The sequence below is a fragment of the Haliotis cracherodii genome, unplaced genomic scaffold (genome assembly GCF_022045235.1).
Source record: "Haliotis cracherodii isolate W230 unplaced genomic scaffold, xgHalCrac1.p SCAF_12, whole genome shotgun sequence".
Lineage (NCBI taxonomy): Eukaryota > Metazoa > Mollusca > Gastropoda > Lepetellida > Haliotidae > Haliotis > Haliotis cracherodii.
In genome coordinates, this window is record NW_027266267.1 from 37666812 (window position 1) to 37682894 (window position 16083).

The 16083-nt window shown below is 38.1% G+C and overlaps 1 pseudogene; it reads left to right on the forward strand.

Annotated features, from left to right (window-relative positions):
- The window catches only part of LOC139457356 (uncharacterized), a 42879-nt pseudogene extending 32495 nt beyond the window's left edge, over nt 1-10384 (forward strand).
- The last annotated feature ends 5699 nt before the right edge of the window (nt 10385-16083 follow it).

The following is a 16083-nucleotide window of genomic DNA, read 5'->3' on the forward strand; positions in this document are numbered from 1 at the left end:
AGCAAATATTATTCAGTTTTATTTCAACAAAAACGGAAAAAATCGGATCCTACTTATTTTGTGGATACCATAACAATAAATCAAGCCAATAGATCGTTTGAGCTGGCATGAATATAAAAAATAATTAGCAAGTCGATAGTCATAATTCCCTCTGTTGGTCCCACGTGAAATGTTCTTCACGAATAGAATAGATGGCTGATAGACGTTCGACCGAATAATATCATTTGCTAACTTCAACTGTTCATCTAATTTCCATGAATGTATGTTACATAGTTCATATGTTCATGGGCTTCTACACTGAATGTATAATGTGGAGGACTACTTCGCTTGAGGATAAGTAACATAAATAATGATGATAATTATGATAGTATTGCCATTATTATTCCTTCAGATTATTAAAAAAAAAGTTATTATGTTTTCATAGAGAGAAAGAGGTATGGAGATTGTGAGATTATTTTTAGCATCGGAATTGTTAACATAATTCTTAAAGATATTATGTTTTGTTTGTTTGTTGTTAAATGCTGCACTCAGCAACGTAAGGATATTAAAACATTACATTTAGGTTCAGTTGTATTTTTATATTTGTATCATTTTGCAAATGTTACAGAGACCTGATAAGGGATATATAATAATGTATAGTCGCTATTCTTAAAGTAAGAATATGTTAGATTTATCAACCAGAAATATTGCACACAAGAGGATAATCATATTTCATGACACTATTCAACGTCGAAGTCAACGATATTTGTGTATGTTATTGCTACATGACACGGATACGTCATGATAAAGCAATTAGAAATTGGCATTTGATGATATAAGATAGCTACGCGATAAATCACAAAGAACAAAGAAGGAAGCAATATTTATTTCACGATAAAACATTGTTCTATCATGACGTCATTTTTTGAGATTCGAACATGCACTCGCAACTTGAAAAGTAAAATTTGTAAATTTGACCTTATTTTTGAGAGGTATGTGTCTAGTGAGTTGTTCCCAATAAATGTTGCTGGAGAATCCGAAAGTGAGAGTGATATGACAATCGGTATTGGGAGAAAAGGTACAGATGATTGACGAGAAAATTGTGAGAATATGCGGGACCAAACTCAAATCCTAAAATGGATTTATCTAGCATGGCCGCTGTCGGATTCTATTCAAAGAATCATCATTATTTAAGTACGGGTAAATATTGTAAAGCGTGTATTTTTTCCTAATTTAACCCCCTAAAAGAGGCATACGTAATGTTGATATCTCATATAGAAATAAACGAGTCTCGGTCGTTGTTTATCGTACAATAAACAACTCCCACTCGTCGTTTGTTTCTTAATTACATGACCATATACACTAACTTTATATCTTTTCATGTTTATCGGTCAACAAAAGCGACATAAGCATTTCCATTATCATGAGAAACCCTTGCCAAAAGTAGCGCCAACTGCACCATTGCGACAACATCAGGAGCATGTTTCATGTTTCACCATAATAAATGATGACACTGGATGCTCGCAAAAACGCGAGCTCATTCCGATCCACTAGTGGCACCCGCCACAAACACATCCAAAGGCAAGCCAATTGTTCACCCGAAAAGGCAGAGAATTGCATCTGACATCATTTTTGTCATTGATACGTCAAACCTGGAAATGCCGTCTACACGTCCAACACAAAGCCCTAGCCAGGACCCAAATCCTTCAAACCGGGCCAAAGTTTAATTAATTACATACATTTCCCCCTAACCTTAAATAATCTCTACTAGTTCTGAAGTAAATCGTATTTACCCGTATGAATCGTCTTATGTAACAGTTATTTATTGCCGATAAACAGAATATGCACACTTTCTGAAAGTACTGTGTGATAAGTCACGCACCAAACCTATACTCTCGATATACATGCTGCTCTCACTTAAAAAAGAATAACAAGGGTTAACAGGATACGTATATTAAAGTACCATGCTTTCCTGATGTGCTCTCATTCTAATTTGAAATAATGGCATAAATAGTTACCACTCATCTTTCAATATTTTTCAAGGTTGGGTTAATCACGAACATATTTGAATATGTACAACATCTATACTTACTTATTTTTATACTTAAAGGCATCAGGTTTGTCTGTCATAAGACCCCGAAACAAATATGTCCAACACAGCCCAATATTTGGCTCTTGGCTCCTTGTTCTTATATTTTATAAGTATTGTTAAGTATTGTCCTTTTTCTGTAAAATATGTTCATTTCAGAAATTAGATGTTATTCTAGCATCAGGTCTGTGGTACGTTTACTGCATCAGCATTACATTAAAACGATATTACATTATATAAATTCATACAGAGGAAATGCTCAACATTTATCTTTTAGGGAAGAGTGCAGGACGACTTGCTTTATACATATAAATGTGGACATATATGTATGGACATTTGGATGATACAGATATACCTCCTTAAAGATAGTACAGTGTTCGTAGATGACTGTAGACAATGGAATAATTATGTGAGTAATCGGGTTAATACCACGTTCAGCAATATTTAGCCATATTGCGATATTGGTTTCCAACATACAAGACGGACCATGAAATTATGACTTGAATTTGGACCTGGCTTTCTGGTGTGATGTAACACCCCAGAATCTCCGGTAGAAAAAGGGCTCAAAGCACGAATTAAGATCACGAGATGATACTGATGTATGCATCTGGACACATATTTGCGTAGTATTACTACCTTAATTCATCAGTATATATGTATTTTGCATAAAAGGATATTATAGGATCGACGCTGACGCGCATATAACCTATTCACCAGTGCTGTAATATTTCATTTCTTCTGACACATATCGACACGAGAAATTATATTTAAATTTAAAAGGAGCCCAAGTGGGATAGAAATTTGAGTCTGAACCTGTTGAACAAGGCTTGTTTCATTTTGGGCTATAGCATTGCCGCAAGGCCTGGGCGGAAGGGAACACCTGTTTGCACCCATCAGATACCAATCACAACTTCTCTCTCCAAACGAAAACAAAATACGAAAAATGTCGGAAGTGTATCCTTCTAATTTTCTATTTAGATACATGTTTTAACTTTAAAGTAATTATATGTATCTCATGTATTATTGGTATCTGTGATGCTGGTACCGTTTTGTTGCCATTGTGTAGCTTTTGTGGAGTTATTATGAATATCAAATACATGCCTTGAAATATGGACTTCCATGACGAAAGAATACAGAGTATACATAACTCGCAATTCTATATATTCAGCAAACAGCCCAAAACCGAAACTCCACAACATATCTGATTACACTGATTAAGGCTGTCCCAGTTCTCAATGCGATACTGACGCCTGTTCGTCTCCAAGACCATACAGAATAAATTTAAAAGGAATCCAGCTCAAGTCTAGAACGATTTGGCAAGCCTAGATTGCCTTAATTCTATCCATGAAAGTAAGCATTAATAAAAAAATATTGTTCTTGTCTGCTTCAGATTATATTTTGTAGATACTTATTTTAACTAGGAAAATTGTACTGACACCGGCGCTGTCCCTATTGAAGCTATCCATAAGAATTTCGAATTGCCGTCCATTGTTCGATGTCAATACATCGATGACAAGTGAGAATATCATAAAGTAATCGTTGATGCCGCGCTACACTTTGATAAAAATTATAATCAAGTTGACTGGTGTGTACATTACTACAGTGAACATGTACATGATCATGCCCTAATAATCAAATGCCGTAATGTCAAATACTAATTTATTATTGTGTGATGAATTTAACTGGATCAGTGGTAACATGTGATATTAATATTCCATCAATTTCTTTCCTGGTTGGTCCATCCATGTCTACAAAATGAAAATAATACAATTAAAATGGAGCATAGAACAATCCTTAATTTCAGGCTAGAGCTGTGGAAATCTAGACTTTCCCAATCATTATAGACTTGAGTTGGTCTCATGTTTTACATTATTCTCTTGGGTCAACGTCACAGCTCATACCATACACTAACAAAACCAGCTTGCCCCCGCCGGAGCTCCCGGATTTTGGTTATATCATCTAACATGGCCAACTCTGCTCTTAAGTAAACAAGAACCTAATCAGCGAGGGGTCCTTTATCATCCCTATGTGGCTGCTTATGAAAATCTGATATCTTTTCCCAAAGACCTGGTTAATAATATATTTTCTGCTGAATATTCGAAACAAATAGAGTGAGTTGGTATGTACATATGTATACGGTTCTATTTTAAATGACTGCAGCGCTCCATTATGAAAACAATTTGTTTTAACGCCGCTCCCAGCAGTATTCCAGTGATATATGACGGTGGTCTATTGTATATGAAATATATGCAAATTGAATCTTGAATCTTGAAAGTTGTAACATTTCCGCAAATAAGTATCACATGCAGTATACAGTATATCAACTGCAATATACTGTATACATCAGTATACAGTGTGTCGCGAGCTCTGCGCTGGGCTGGAGCACACATTTCCTACACCTCTCCCTTCGGCAAACACCTCATGAGGGTTGCAACGAGGTCACAGGTCAGGCGTGCACTCGTCAGTTGTCTAATACGGTCAAGAGTAAGATCTTCCGGAAGACCACTGGAGGTATGTGGATTATTGAGGAGGTACTACGTGTTTGGAACTGGGAGTTGAACACTAAGCACTTTTAGAGAAGAGCTCATAATAAAACGTTATGGACTCGCGGACGGACTTGTGTTTTCATTTCAAGACGTACATTTATCAGGTTGAACTTCCTAACTGTAACAATAACTGAACTTTACGCCTTTTATACACATTTGTGATGGGGCGACAATGCGACAACGAGACATATTTTGACCTTGAAAATGTCGCGTTACGGCATCGTCGCCCTTTTGTAAAATAAAGAAAAGGATTATCAAAGAGCGACAATGCGAACACGCGACAATGCGACAAATGGCCAATTGTCGCGCTTTTGTTAATTTTGACAGGTTTTGCTTGTTGTTGTAAAGGCGTCAGTGCGACAATGCGACAACGAGACAATGTCCCTTCCATAGTAATCCGTGCACATAAAACTGAGTAATGAAATAGAAGTCTGACATGCCAGTTAAAAGATAGAGTGTTGCAGCTTCTGATTTCATAGATCTTCAAGAAGGGGTTATCAATAATGGGATGGGTGATGAGTTCAACTGCATACTCTGTGATTAACAATAATGCTCCGAGTCAATACATTTTGTCAAATGTATGACATGTATTACGTGAATGAACATATTGTTTATACTCGTCCATGTTTTTGACGGACAAAATAATTTACATGCTCGGTAAAACTGAGGACGGGCATCATTGTGTGTTTCCGTGCTTTGTTCAGGTGAACAATTGACTTGTCCTTGCATGTGTTTGTGACGGGTGCCATTTGTGTGGCAGGATACGCTCACCTTTTCCCGAACACCCATTTGATGACCTGAACCACTTCGGATTTTTATCCCACAGCAGTCTGATACACCATGATATAACTGAAATACTGAAATACTGTACAGTTGAAAATGATGTTTAATGCGATTAACGTAGTGTGTTACTGCAACTGTTCATATTTTGTGCAGTGATGTTATGTAATATGTAAAAGAAAGCATATTCAATTATCCAATTGATTTGAATAGAATATACTTGCGTCAGTGTATTTTATCAACGCCCCAAATCGTAATTTAAACACATAAAATAACAGATCACGCATGGTGCCTTGACTTACTACTAGATTTAATGGGCCACCCCGGAATAAAATAGTTCCCCCCAAAGCGAGGAACATATGTTTTAGTATGTTTACAAGAAATATATTCCAAACAATATCCTCATAAGATGAGAAGATCTTTTGCAGAATTACCTCAGTAAGTCAATTACAATGACAGCGTCGTAATACATTTACATCAAGTACAATACGTCAAAATGGCCGACACGATAAACGTGACGGGAGATATTTTCGAAGTTGTTAATTAACCTGTGGCTATTTCAAGCCTTTGGCATCACTGATCAATTGGCCGATCATTGAAATGTGATTGTGAAGATGTGTCAAATAGATACTAAGGTAAATTCATAGATTTCTGTAAATTGTCACTGCGACAGTTTGGATTTTTTTTCGTGTTTTTTTTCTCTCTGGGATGGGTTGTAGCGAGGGTATCCTTAAATGGGCTTGCAACCACGCTTCTGTATGAATTCGTACCAGGGAATTCCAAGGGTTTTCCCCAGGAATGTGGAAGTAGTCAGTGTTTACGGCTTTTCAAGAATACAGTCACGTGAAGAACGTCATGTGACCGACCTCGCGTCCAAGTCGTATATCTTGTAAACTTCACATTAAAAAATTAGTTATTGTTATAACCAAATGAAACACAACCCATTATCCGATAGGGGTAACTGTACATAGCCGTTACCACAATAAACTTAGTAACATTGTTTGGTTTGACTTCTTGGCGCGTGTCTGAATTCCATTAACATGTAACATATCCTAAAACTAGCTTATCAGCAAATCTCGCTGCACTGCGCGCGAGAGATACTAGAGCAAGGCATGCCAGAAATACGAAACCTAAAGCTTCCGAAAGGAAGCCTTGGACATCACGTGCGTCGGGGGAGCAGCGCCATCTGATTGGCCGTTAACAGTTGTACAAGGCGGAGCAAAAAGCATCGTTTTTCCGTCCATTTTACGCTTGAAAAACTCGACCCTTTTCTGGACACTTTCTAGACGCTGACCAATTAATCAATTTTAATGAATTTTTAGTCGTTTTTCCGTCCAATGACCATATACGGAAAAAAACGACGTTTTCGTGTTTGCAGTGTAATACAGTAAACTACGGTTATAACGAACTCAAAGGGACCACAAATTCTAGTTCGTTATAACCGTAATTCGTTATAAGCATATATACATCAGAGATACAGCGAATGGCAGGGACCTAAAAAACAGTTCGTTATATCCACCAGTTCGTTATAAGCGTGTTCGTTATAACCGTAGTTTACTGTAGTGATGATACCAGTTGTTCCTTGTGGCGGTACTCACTCACTCCCCAGACATAACACAACGTTCATATGTTCCAGATGACGACCCTGACCATACATACAGCAACCTGGAATTTGCAGAAGAAGAAAACTTAAAGGAAACAAGCGGTATTATGTCGTCGTTTGAAGCATTAGGACTAACATAATTTGAGTTAAGCAATGGCCCTCGTTATAATGTGGTGCATTATTAGGAGTATTTGGCCCTTTTCTGTCAGTGAATGTAAACATGTAGCTCTTCCTACACAAGAATGGGTTACCATGTGTCTATTAGATACACAAAGCAGCCACAATATAGATCAACTGTCTAAGAATACGCAGATCGTACATGGTATATATACTCTGCAAAAATAGAAACGCAAAAGTAGAAAAATTGTAACTATCTTACAAGGTGTCGCCGATATCCATACAAAATTAATACACAAAACTGAATTCTTATTTTCTGAATGTATTGGCATTTAATTGATAAAATGAGGTACTGCATACATTTGGTGAAAAGATGGAAAAATGGCAAAACACACAACCACGGGAGAGCCTTGCACCGAAACGCACCGCCATGAAATGCACGTGTAGCATCACTTGTCGGGTTATAAAAACGTTGGGTTTTCATTTGCATGCCATTACAATATGACAACAAGGGAACAGCGAAAACATGACACGACTGACGGAAGCCCAACGCAACAATGCCATCGGTCGACTAGATACCAGGCGATTCATCTTCGTAGCACCAAGCACCATTACAAGACTGTGGAACCGTTATAAGACATACGGGACAACACGTGACCTTCCCAGATCCGATCGACCACGTATGACTACAAGAGCACTGGGATGATTCATACGGCTACGTCACTTACGTGAAAGAACCACCCTGGTCACCTCTACTGCAACGGCAATACCAGGATTGCGCAGGCTATCAGCTCAGACTGGTAGGAACCATTTACGCACTGAAGGTATTTGCGGTAGACGACCAGTTCGAGGGGCCATTCTGACGGACCTGCATTATCGGGTGCGACGTCAACGGTGTCAAGGCCGCAAAACCGATGGAAACAAATTTGGTTCAGTCATGTGCCACGCTTTATGCTTCCCTTTTGCGTTTCTTTTTTTTGCAGAGTGTAACTCGAAGTATAAAACAATTATGCGTAACAATATGAATCTATTTATCATCTTTTAGAGACTAGCATATCTAGAGTGTCTTTTTAATATCATAGTGTTGAGACATTAGCCCCTGTTGGTATTTTACATGTTGGTTGGTTGGTTGGTTGGTTTGTTGTTTAACGCTGCACTCAGCAATATTACAGTTATATGACGGCGGTCTGTAAATAATCGAGTCTGGACCAGACAATCAAGTGATTAATACCATGGCCAAGAGCATCGATCCACGCAATTGGGATCGATGACATGCATCAACCAAGTCAGCGAGCCTGACCACCCGATCCCGTTAGTCGCCTTTTACGACAAGCATAGTCACCTTTTACGACAAGCATGGGTTGCTGCAGACCTATTCTACCCCGGAATCTTCCCGGGGCTCTTTTACATGTAATACATATACCTGTGTATATAGCACTCTCTCTGTGTTGCCAGGAACTGTCGCGGATGCTTACTACGGCAATATCCAGCTTGAACTGAGCGAAAACATTCGTCAACAGAGAGGTAAGTAGACGCTGATTGAGAACAAACGTCAAATGAATAGTGCATCCATATCCATTCACGTTTATATATGCTTTGGCTATAGATGATTCCTAACTATAATTCATTTTAGGCGGATCACACTAAACTGTCAAGGCAGAATAATGTCAAATTATTATCACTAGGGCTTATGTTCTTGATATCAATGTTGACCCAGTAATCTAAACAATCGCAACATCTGCGGGGTCGTGAATTCCAGTTTCCCCCATCAATGGTTCTTGGTCCATAGCATACATAACTAAAGGAGAGGTCGGGTAGCCTAGTGGTTAAAGCGTTCGCTCGCCACGCCAAAGACCCGGTTACGATTCCCGACATGGGTACAATGTGTGAAGCTCATTTCTGGTGTCCCCCGCCGTGATATTGCTGGAATATTGCTAAAAGCGGCGTAAAACCATACTCACTCACTCACATAACTAAAACGGTCTGTGCAGCTATGTCCCGCGACCCTTCGATTGGACCTCGGGTTCCAGATATGTCCCAGTGATCATTAGTTTTACTGACGTAAGCGTCCATCTCGATCAGTCAACCCACATTCATCTGACGCAGCATGAAAGAACTGAAATACATTGAGGTATTGTGCCCCATACTCGCTCACTCTATACCAATGACAATGTATTGTAGCAGGAGGCGAAAGTCTGCCAGACTTTCATTTGGTGTTTTAGCTGACAGTCAATCGAGTATCCATGTAACATGCATGGCTGGTTACACTTCCACCTAAATTGTTTGATAGGCATTACTTAGAAGTTGACGGATGACAAGATAGACACAATTCTATTGGATAACAACTTCTTTAATACAAGGAAAAGCGACATTTCGGTACAGATCCTTATACCGTTATCAACCAAGACTAGATCTATACAGAAACGTCGCTTTTCCCAGTATTCAAGAAGTTGTTATCCATACAGAATGTGTCTATCTTGTACAATTTGACCGTCGGACATTGATCTAGCTTTCGACATCACTCAAACATATAGCTCGCTCTAACACATCACCAGCTTTTTCTTTCATATTTCAGGAAAAGAAAGGGAAATGAGAAACGCAGAAGGTCAGGCGTATGATGAACAATTAGGTAGGTCGAACAATGAGACCTGAGGTTTGAGCTTAACTAGCATGATGAATGAAATAACAACACAATGTTCTAGATTTCACATATGATAATTTTAAAACAGAAGAACATCAATATACATTGGTTTTAGCGAACTCATCTCTGGCGCTACATTTCAACTCACTCTCTAGTCCACCAACTTTCTGTTGTAACAAAAAGACAATTGTTGACCTACTACAGGCAACGTTGTTGCAGTCACAAGAATAATGACGACAATAACGAGAAAGAGCGTATTAGATGTGGGGAATCGAACCCGGGCCCTCGGCGTGACAAGTGAACTCACTCAGCATTATATTTAGGCTACCTCACGTTCCTATGGCCTCGTTGAGTGACTGAGTGAGTGAGTAAGTGAGTGAGTATGGTTTTACGCCGCTTTTAGCAATATTCCAGCAATATCACGGTGGGGGACAACAGAAATGGGCTTCGTACATTGTACCAATGTTGGGAATCGAACCCGGTTCTTCGGCGTGACGAGTGAACGCTTTAACCACTAAACTACCCGACCGAGACGCAGTTCTACTAAAAATAATACATTTTACTATGTTGTCTTCCTCACAGAGCCAGTCTATCAAAACACCAGCGGCAGCAACCAGGTGGTCATGTAACTATTGGTACTGATGTTATGAACTGGGTACCTACCTACCTGCGATTATTTTTTTAATTATACATTAATGTTGTCCATGGTAGTTATTAATAATGTTTCGTGTATATATTTCGTAAAATAGTTCTGAATTACAAACATCACAAAGTGATGTATGATATGCCAATCCTCATATATTCTTGTCATCCTCAGCGAGCAATCGGTTATGATACACCTACAATAGCTTGAAGCTCCCGTATAATACATAACACACGCTAGTTTCATGTTTTCGAGCATTAAGTGTAGTTTAACACCATCGTTTCACTTTGACTGCGAAGAACATTTGTTTGTGATGTGGTAACACCCTAATTTGTGTATTTCCTGGTTATTCACATATTCAAAGACGTAGCAGAGGGCCCATACACTCAATATTTCTGAAATACAGTAATTCTCATATATTTACATCCCAAACGTTCGGTCATAATAGTTTTATGTAGCCTCAGTGTTCTGTGTTGATAATTCAGAGGCCTTTGCTACATTGTCTGTTGTGTAATTCATTCATAACTTCCCACTGTCTTACACATAATATATACTCACCGCCAAAAGAAACATGTTGATCACTATATGAAGACTTACCCATATTTAAGAGATTGGTTTGATCCACAAACGAACATACTAGTATATTGGTTGATACGATGCTCATGAACGCATCACATGTAAAGTCATAGATCCATTACTCGAGATGCAGAGTTAGCGTGTAAAATTTGGAAATAATGTACAGCATATCGTTGTAAAAATAAAGACACTCTGTGGTTACATTTGACTGAGTGTTAGTTTTGTCATTAACTGGTACACATTGTAAACATATGTTCTTAACGTACATACGAGGGCTGGTGAAAAATGTCTAAGCCTAACAAAGAAATCCAACAATTGTAAAAGTGTCCTAAATTATATTCTTCACCACAACCTCTCTTCTTTACAATACACTTCTCAGTGAGGATGTTCAATTCCAGTCAGGAAGAAGTTTTGTGAAGCCACCTTGAAAAACCCATTCCCGGCAGCTTTGAGATCATCGTTGTCGTCATAGCGCTTTCAACGAAGGTGTTCTTTCACTCCAGGAAATGGTTGCAATCACTTGGTGCCAGGTCTGGGATGGATGTATGGAGAGGTTTATGTTGTTTAACGCCGCACTCAGCAATATTACAGTTATATGACGGCGGTCTGTAAATAATCGAGTCTGGACCAGACAATCCAGTGATTAATATCATGAGCATCAATCCACGCATTTGGGATTGATGACATGCATCAACCAAGTCAGCGAGCCTGACCACCCGATCCCGTTAGTCGCCTTTTACGACAAGCATATTCGCCTTTTACGGCAAGCATGGGTTGCTGAAGACTTATTCTACCCCGAAATCTTCACAGTTCGGTTCCCGGAGGAGAGGCAACGCGTCTTCAAAAATAATGATATCATTTAGCCTTTCTTATAAACATTGATGCGTCGACGTCTTTGTGATGCCAGAAACAGACACAATACATTGATGTTGGCAGTTCGTTGGTCAGAATTACGTTCAGCGTCATTACATTTGTCTCTACATCCATTCTTGTTGATGCCCGATCTCTGCTGGCTGACACAAGACGTACACGTTAATTCAGAATACAGGACAAGTTTCGAAATGTGTTTTGTAATACACTGTGTCATAAGGAAATACTACATGAAGATGTATTTGAAAGAAATATGTCCTCCAACTTTACAGAACTTTTGTTGATTATGTTTGTATTTGTTTGTCTGTATGTTGTTTAACGCCGCATTCTACAATATTTCTCCTATATGACGGCGGTCTGTAAATAATCAAGTCTTGACAAGAAAATCCAGTGAATGACATCATGAACATCGACTCACGCAATTGGGAAACACTGACATCATCAACCAAGTCACTGAGCCTGACCACCCGGTCTCGTTCGTCTCCTCTTACGACAAGCATAGCCTCTTTTACGGCATGGGTTTTCATATTTTTTACTGTTTTTCAATGGAAGTGATCATTTGGTTTATAAAAACTGCTTCCACTGATATGTACGTGTGACCACTAATCAATCTAAGAAAATCAATAACTCCTGAACATCAGCTGAAATATCTTTACCTTCAGTTATCGAATCTAGTAAAGAGCTTGTCGTTTTAGAAGTAGGTTCATATATCAAATTGCGTCAACATTTCCTGTGTCAGCGAAACGCTTTCATTCATATCTCCGACAATCACTAACTTACATGTAATATCGAGCGCATAGTCAATACTTTCCTCCAGGCAATTTTAGGAATTGTACTCTTGTAATACTCGGGTTGTTCACGACACTATACAAATAATTCCTCTTGACGATATCCAATATCGCCACACTGAACACTTGAACGAACATAAGACATTGTGCCAAAAACACAAGTTACAAACCATTGCGAATAAGCATGTTAAGAATATTATTTTTGGAATCGCCTGGAGGACAGTATTGATTATGCGCTCCATACTACAGGTAAGTTAGTGATTGTCGGAGATATTGATGAAACTCTTTTCTCTGAGAATTGGAAATTGCTGGTATGGAATGGTTAATATCGGATGTTTTAGTATTCTCTTGGGGCGATAATACCATTCTGAATTATTATTCAACACTATTATAGAAACGTCTTTCTTTCTTAAAAGATGGGAAACGCGATGTTATTGTTCCTCTTCCTAAAAAAAGGATATATCAGTGGCTTGAATAATTACATAGATATCACATTTTCGAGTAAATGTAACAACATATTTTTTTCAATTATTGATATTGATATTTTAGATATCTTTGTATAAAATTGTCGCAAAGCAAGCTGGCTTAAGAAATGGGTACTCATGCATTGGTAATATGTTTATACTAGAGAATATTACAATAATAAAGAAGATAAAAACATAACCAATGTGATATTTTGGACAACACTTTCTTAGTAAAGTACAGACTCTCTGGGACTCGAACCCACACTGCCGGATTGAAGCACCTAATCACCAACATATACAGTCAGCGATCTAACCCACTCAGACCCCAAGACTTCCACAAAATAAAAGCCCGACAACTGGTAGTCTAGATCACGTACTTCGGGTACCCCTCTGACAAGTGTAAATTGGAACGGCTCGTATGGCCGAAAGCTATGATCCCACAATGTCATTTAAAAAGTGTCCAAATGTAACAAATGTTATATTTGGGATGACACTTTCTTAGTAAAGTTCAGTTTCTCGTACTGTTTGGGGTTGAGTCCCGTCCGGGACTGGAACCCACACTGCCAGACTGAGGCACCTAATCGCCACTACACAAATGCATGCTCAAAACTTTCTTCCATGGCCAGGCGGTTCCACAAATTATATTCTGATCATACTCGGGTCTGTACACAACACACATGATTAATGATTTTTCTTGCAGAGATATATGTATCTTTATGCCCAGTAACGTTTCGGTAAAAAGTTTGTAATTTGTGTTAGGCCCAATCCAATTTTGAAGTGTACATGCCTTATTGTGTCCGACATTTAAGTATTACGAAATTGTCAAATATAGTTTGCATGTTGTAGTTAGATAGATAATTTATTCATACAAAACTGTGAGGCCACGGTTGTATTTACATACACTAATTTCTTATCTACATGTCATGATAAATTTGGCATAACATAAATGTTATCTGATGATATAAGTGAGACAAATATGTGGATATTTTGATTTACATAAAACTGTCTTTTTAAGTATATACTTCTAAGATCATCATATTTATATCATATTAACAGCTATATGATTGTATGTCTTCCCAATTCAGTCATATGTGGGAACTACCTCAAAACTGTTCAAATCCTATATTCTGGTTGTATTCAGTTGTATGCATTCTAAAATCAGTTCTTATTGCATTTAGACGTATTTGCTCGGAAATAACTTCAAAATGACAAAATTGTAAGAAATATTATTTTGTAGACGGTACTATCGGGGCAACATATACTGACATCCTTTGTTTTCCCGTTTGCAAGGCGTATGAGTTGACCGTACACGAATCGTCAATGTTCGCCTCCAGCAGGTATTGTACTAATGAACGAATACATTACAATCGGGAGTGAAGTATGGTAGCAGATGTTATGACCTCCAACGATCTTGAGTGAGTGAGTGAGTTAATATTTAACGTCACATCGGCAGTATTTCAGCCATATCGTGACGAGAAGTACATTAATAATACACATAATTATACGAAAAATAAAAACCTGTCGACGAAGGACAGTAAAATAACTAGATTTATCACAGATCATGTCTAAAACTAGTAGTTAGCAATAAAAATATAACAACATACGAAACAATACAAGATAAAAATGAGCTATAGATCGCCAGCCACTGAAGAGAGATCACCATGCCAGGGTCCATGGGGACTTACAGTACTTTTGCTACCTGCATGGACCCTAGCCGGATTTACATCATCCCTTCAGCTGTTGGCGATTATTGACAAATTTAGCAAACATTAAAATAACACATATGCTACGATTAAAACCGTGGTACAAATAAATATACTGTGAAAGACGTGGTCTTACATACCCTCTAAGGGGGACAATAATTTTACACTACTTCAACCCCCTTCGAGGATATAGCCACTAACGATCTCAGTTATTAATTTTATTCGACCAATTATAAAAAAACTGATTATGTACAGAAAATAACATTCAAAATTTATGCAATAATTCAATTTCCTTTAAAAAAGCAATAATTAAATGAGAACTAATAGTATTAAAAAGATCCTTCATAGATGTAACCTTGAAATAGTTATCCCTTGTGATGGAAAAATCAATGCAGTCAAGCAGGACATGCTTGACCGTGATTCTTTCATCACAAGGAACACAGAATGGAGGATCCTCACCTTTTAAAATATATTCATGAGTATAACGTGAATGGCCAATACGACATCGTCTTAAAATGACCTCTTCAAATCTGGACTGACAACCCAAGTAGGTATAACCGATATTCGCTTTTATTGCATGTAATTTATTTAGACCCACTTGGGTGTCCCACTTCTTCTGCATTAGATCTCTGATGTAAGATCTAATGACAGGTTTATAATCACTGTATGGTAAAAGAAGTGGTGTCACAGATTTGTTGAGTGCTGCTTTTGCGGCAGCATCAGCCAGTGTGTTACCAACAATCCCAACATGGCTTGGTAACCAACAAAAAACGATGTCATATTGGCCAGTCGCAAGATCATTAAATAACTCAAGAATTTCAATTAAAAATGGATGTTTACATGACATATTTTTAATAGCCTGAAGGCACGAAAGTGAATCTGAAAAAATAATGAAGTCTTTAGATTTTGATTTCTTCTTGATATATTGTAGTGCTGTTAAAATTGCGTGCGCTTCTGCTGTGAATATGGAACTATTATCGGGTAAACGTGAAGATACTGTTCCGGATCCAATGATGGTGGCACTAGCAACTGCGCCACCATCCTTGGATCCATCTGTAAATATAGATTTATATGTGTCATAAGTGTTTCTTAATTGATTGTATTCTTGTTTATAAATAAGTGGATTTGTATCAGACTTCTTAAGTTTAGTTAATGTGAGGTCTACAGTTGGTCTTACCATCTGCCAAGGAGGCGATGAAAATAGTTGTGTGGGAGCTATATCCTGAAAGTTAATGTTCGCAGCAGAAACGACTGATTTAATTCTTATTCCAAGGGGTGGAACAA